Source organism: Eufriesea mexicana, unplaced genomic scaffold, assembly GCF_001483705.2.
Source record: "Eufriesea mexicana isolate 0111107269 unplaced genomic scaffold, ASM148370v2 scaffold49, whole genome shotgun sequence".
NCBI classification, from domain to species: domain Eukaryota; kingdom Metazoa; phylum Arthropoda; class Insecta; order Hymenoptera; family Apidae; genus Eufriesea; species Eufriesea mexicana.
Window position 1 is genome coordinate 148074 of NW_016908223.1, and position 6357 is coordinate 154430.

The window sequence follows — 6357 nt, forward strand, 5'->3', positions numbered from 1 at the left end:
ACCTGATCACCGGAAATACCCTATCAGATTATCATGGTGGACAATGGCCAATCAGTGGTCGATTCTAATGGAGCATCGCTCTCGATTTGCAACGAAGAGTTATGGCAAGGTGCGAAACACTTGGCGAAGAAGAAACACGTTGTGATTATACCTGAGATGTCAGACAAGAGCTCCTCGAAGTGATTAATTGTGAACAGATGTCTTCATACGTTTAGGACTTGTGTGCTTCAGATGTGCACTTTGCAGATATTGACATCGTTCAATTTTTATTCGATACATGGAGAGCAAAATTTTTTAAATATGCCAGGCTTTTAAAAAATACTGTCACTTGAAATATATTAAATTTGTTTAATTAATAAAGAGGGTTATTTGAACGTACAGTGGTTATTTTAGTAATTCCTTGATGTAGAATAAGAACGTGCACACTATCTATGGTATAGTAAATAATGGATTTTATCTGTAGAGTAAATGTTTTTTAAATGTAGTTAGGAAGAATATTGTTTAAACATGGACTGTTTATTTTGGTGTATGTGAAATAAAAATGTGTATAATGTATGTTAAAGCAGAATTTTTGGAATGTGTTTAACTATGTTTCTCTACTGCAGTAGAATAAATTATTTCAGATTTCCAATCTCATATTTTCCATTTCTCGAGACTATTGCTGATCATGTTTTCGAAGAAATGTTAGGAGCAACGATGTACACAGTTAGATATATTTATATTGAAATGGCAGATATTCGTTCAACGTGTCTTGTATCGATCATCTTCCACGGTTCTTTGTAACTCGATAAAGAAAACCTGAATAATACGTGTATATGGATAACGTTGTATTACATGCCCTGAAATATTGACATCCAATCACCCCCATTTCGTATTTCCATACATGCTAGGGAAATTAGTATATACAACATCCTATATGAGAGTTTATGGGGAGAAACTATTTTGCACGATGAATAATAATTATTATAATATAAATTGCGAAAATTATTTAAAGAATGTATTTAATATTGATTATAATACTGAATACTGAATATCAAAAAATTGGAATTAATTGAAAATTTAATCAAAATTGGAAAGATCGTAATGGAATAAAAATTTGTAATAAATAAATTAAATTAAATTAATATTCTTACACCTATTGTAAGTTAAAAAATAATTGTAAAAGACGTTATTATGCTGTTTTCAATATTTTCACGTACCTTCGTACAATTTTCCATAGAATGCAAAAATGCAAAAATGCAAAACTGACAAACATTAAATACTTATTTTTATGATAAATCATACAAAAAATCAATTTACATTAAAATAATAAATAAGTTAACCTGTATATATAATTAAAATTATTTTTATAACAATAATTGTTAATTCTGACACTACCTAAAAACCACACCATTTCTGTGCTTCATTAATTATTTAATAAACAATATTAGTCAGCTATTATAATTATTAATCATAACTATTAAACATTAAAATATTACTAGAATACTACATCCTTTATTCTACTAAAATATTACTAAATATTATTAACCAATATTAATTATTTACCTAACATTTAACATATTATCCACCATTTTCTGTTGCCACTCAATTCGCTCGAAATATTAAAAATAAAGACCTCCTTTAATTTTTTAAACTGAATTTTCAAGTTCACAAAGTTCCTTAAATAAGCAAGTATCTCGAGTAGTAACCAACGAAACGAATTCACAATGTTGTGTATAGCCATGTGCACGGTGAAAAGAAGAAACAGAAGTTTAATCGACTGGAGAACGTGAGAAGTTACGTCAAAATAGCTAGAAATTAAGCGCTTAACGATCGTTGCGGGTAAAAGGTCGTGTCAAAGGTTCCTCGATATAAATCGAGGAAATTCGCTTGAAACGAACTGAAATGGTCGAAGCAATAAGAGGAACAGTACGAAGACCACCGAGAGCGATAAAAGGTAATCCTCACGCCCGCATAATTCGAACCTTTCGACTCCACGGTGAACGACAAATCAAGTGTACGTCCTTGGGAAGGAGAAACAGCTAATACACGGTATCGAATGGCATCGAAGAAGAAAATTGAGCTGTAGATGGTAAAAATACCGACAGGAGGTCCGATATAGAAAACAGGGTTGAATCACTGGAGAAGAAATACAGAAAATATGATAGAAAAGTGTTGACAAGCACTATAGGTTCAGAAACCTTACGAATTTCTTTTAATTACGAATGTATAGATACGCGTGAATATTAGAATAATAATTTTCAGTGAAACATATTTATTTCTTTATTAATGCAAAATCTCTAGGTGCTCATATTTGACAGGGAAAACGTATAAAAATATTGACAGCATTTCTCTGATGTAAATTTGAAAAAAGGACAAAATGAAATACTTTCAATAACCTGACATTACGTAAATTAAAATGTTTGTATTACTTATTTACCATAAATTTCGAAAAATGAATTAATTAATTAAATTAAATTAAATGTCACGAAGTTTTCAGTAATTTTATTTAATATAAATAAGAATGTTTAGTATAATTTTATGGTATGTATTCCCAGAGAAAATGAAATATCCTTTGAAATTGGAATTATTTTTCATCTTTCATTCAGATAATGACACGAATGATTATATGCTGGGGGGGGGGGGGGGGGGAATTTGCAATTACATTTTACAAGCTGTTTTTGCAGAATGACGAGTAGAAAAGTTGTGTCATAGGATGACAGAGCTTGTTGAACTGTGGAAAATTTTCCTCTGCGATTTGTTCCTAACTTCAGTTAGAATAGAGCTATATCTGGTCCAGTTGCCAGAATCACTCTGTATACGTGTACATGAAAATTGCATCTCACATTCGAAAAACAAACAAAATAGTACGTGTATACATTGTGCAAGTGATACAGTTGACACTGAATAATTTTCGCTACGCGTGTTTCTGTTTTCATTCATCCATTCAAATTTCTACGAGAACATTTTTAGATACTTTTAATTCTACTTGAAATCGACGATGCTATAATTAATTTTAAGCAGATGCGGAATAAAAGTAGCAAACGTTTCCGTCGCAAAAATAAGATAAGAGAAGAGTGAAATTATGGCAAAAATTTTCCAAAAGAAAAATTTCTTGTCGACAAATTATTTCACGTCGATAAATTACATTAAAATGTGTTTAAAGATTCTTTACACTAGTTTTTTCTGCAATGATAAGAAGAAAGTCTGTTCACCGAAGAATAAGAGAACAGCGAAAGCTTTATTTAAATGAATCTCGAATCTCGAAATAACCAATCACAAGGAAGCTCAAAAATAAAGTAATTAGTATTAAAATACTAAAAGTATAAAATTACTAGACTAAATTCGAATCTTCCATCTTAAATTTCTTTATGAATATTTAACACTAGATTACTAATTTCTAAAGTGAATTTAAATATTCTATATATTAATATCGATAATTATAGTATCACGATGAAAATGATTGGGTATTATATAATTACGTTTCTCTCTCGATAAACGTCAATATTAATTTTACTAATAGCTATTATATCTTTCGAATAATTACAAAAATAGACAATCAGAAACCTATTTTAGGATTCATTTTGGCCAATTTTATAGTTTCTGTGTCAAATTATTATGAAATACAGCATTTCTTAGTAACGTCAAAAATAAATTTATCAAATAACCTGAAATTAGCTCAAACTCATCTTCTTCTGTAACCTCAAAGGTATGCAACTTACGTGACAAAGTGAACCTAACCTATATATGTAATAAATTTCAAATTTCTCAATATTTATCCAACATCAAGAATAAATATATTAAATAACCTCAAAAATATCCAACTTATGCGAAAAAGTATATATAACGTACACATGTAATAAATTCCAAATTGCTCAATCTATATTCAACGTCAAAAATAAGTATATTAAATAGGCTCAAAAGCATCCAACTCATGCGAAAAAAGTAAACCTAATCCATACACGTAATATATTCCAAGTAGCTTAATCTTTATCTGACCTCAAAAATAAATATATCAAACCATCTCAAATTAGCTCATACTCATCTTCTACTATAACCTCAAAAATATCCAACTTACGCAACAAAATGAACCTAACCCACTCGTGTAATAAATTTCAAGTAACTCAATCTTTGTCCAACATCAAAGATATGTATATGAAATAGGCTGAAAAAGTATCCAATTTATGGAAGGAAGCAAATAGGTTCCAAATTGCTCAATCTTTATCTAACCTCAAAAATAAATATATCAAACCACCTCAAATTAGCTCATACTCATTTTCTGCTATAACCTCAAAAGCATCCAACTGAGGCGACAAAATGAGCCTACCCCACACGCGTAATAAATTCCAAATAACTCGGTCTCAAGATACCCCGTATGCTGAAACGCCAGGTGATACGCTGGATGAACGCATAAAGTGAAGCATCATCGGCTACCCCTGCGAGGACGTAGAGAAAGTTTGTAAAACAACGCGACGTAACATCCGGCGACGCAGCGACGACCACGTCAAAGCAACCGCTTCCTTTTTCTGCATACCATTCATCTGGAATAATCACGCAGCGACAACCACTCCACTCCGGCGTAACGCGACCGCGTCAAACGGAAGAGGCGCTCGCTGCTGTGAGCGATACCTAGCGGAGCTAATCGCGCGCGACTCACGCCTTTCGAACCGCACCGTGCACACCGAACGGGTCTCAAAACGGCAGTTACCTGGCTACCGAATCGCGTCCATGGAGAACACCAAGAAAGCCCCCGAAAAAAGAGAAAAGAAAAGGAGAAATGGAGGAAAGAGATAGAAAGAAACAGATTCCGTCGCACAGTACCTGTTACTTCTCCCCGATATATCTGTCTTCCCCGGTGCTCGACTGACGCCGCACCACCTGTTCGTGCTCCAGATTCTCAGACCCCCTCCAGTGTCGCCTCTCTAAATATATATTCCCTCAGCCACGGATACCCGAGGATACGACGTCGACGACGGCTGCTGGCGCGAACTGAGCGTGTCACCGAGTACGGCTCGTGCAGGTGACCGATTTAAGCGGCGATCGTTGGTCGAGTTGCATCGGCGAGGATCGAGGTCGGGCCAGGTGACCAGCAAGAGGACGGCCGTTGTACGAACGTGAACGTCGAGACTGGTGGCCCGCTACCGGCACCCGACATGGTCGGTGGATGTTTCGGCGTCGGGGGTCGCGACGTGCCTACCCGACGCATCGCCACGGGTTCACGGGCTGCCTCCTCTGCTCTGCCTTTTCTCCAACCCCAGAAGCTGCGCTCACCTGTCACTGCGCACGCTCCCGCTGAGAGCCACCCCACACGGCATGGCATGGGCGGATCTATATGTGGGCTAATTGGGCTGCGAGAAATGGGATCAAGTTCAATACGACCGGCCACGGGAATCGGCGGTGAATCGATGCACGACGTTGCAGCGTGATTGGGACCGGCTGTTCCTTCTTTCCTTTCGCTCGCTTTGCTTCGCCCCGGCTTCTTCGTCCCGCGATGGGGTGGCGCTCTGCTCCTGGTGGGACGGTGGACCGTGTCATTTTTAGGGCAGTTGGGTAGTTAAATGTGCGTGACTTCGAGGGGCTGATCCGACGGAAATCGTTCATTGCAACGAAATTTTCCTACGTCTACGATTGAACCAACTTCTCTTCGCGAATTTCTCTACTTCCAGATATAAATATTTTATGACAGCTTGATAACTCAACGGACATTTTCCTTATCTTCTTATTCTTGATTGTAGTTGAAGAAAAATGTACATGTGAATACATATACATATACATATACATATACTAAGACAGGTTCCGATACATTGAAATTAAATTAATTGAACGTTTATATTCAATTATTCTTGAGGGATCATTGATGTACTGTTAATTATTCTCGACGAGAAATATACATGTACATATTACATATATATATATACATTGTCTCATGACAGGTTCAGATAAATTCGGTTATATTTTAGTAATATTTTAGGAATAATTGAAGTTTTGAATCAAATAATTGGTGATTGATACTGATGAAACATATACATGTACATATATGTATATCTTCCTCTTTTTTTTATATTGTTTGCTGAACGAAATTCGACACAGAAATTTGTAAAATGAGAAAATAAAACCTGGATAGTAGAGTAATCTGAACCATACTGTACTGTATATTGTACCCTGTAGATGGATGATGGATACTGAATCTACTGCTGTAACTCTAAATACAGAATACTCCATATCACCACTGTCGCAATATTTTGAAACTTTATTTCGACTTTATAACATAGAATTTTATAGAAAAATTTGTTCATATTTTAATCCTCGCGATACCTCAGAACCAGAATTTTGATATGTATATTTCTTTATAAAAATACGAATTTTGCGTTACTTATT

The 6357-nt window shown here is 35.1% G+C and overlaps 1 protein-coding gene across 1 annotated transcript in view; it reads right to left on the bottom strand.

Annotated features, from left to right (window-relative positions):
* Positions 1-5198, bottom strand: part of LOC108554578 (ras-specific guanine nucleotide-releasing factor 2) — a 114410-nt gene extending 109212 nt beyond the window's left edge. The window contains exon 1 of the mRNA XM_017909903.1: positions 4801-5198. The gene's annotated coding sequence lies outside the window, so the exon portion shown is untranslated. The remainder of the gene's footprint in view (positions 1-4800) is intronic.
* Between the last annotated feature and the right edge of the window lie 1159 nt (positions 5199-6357).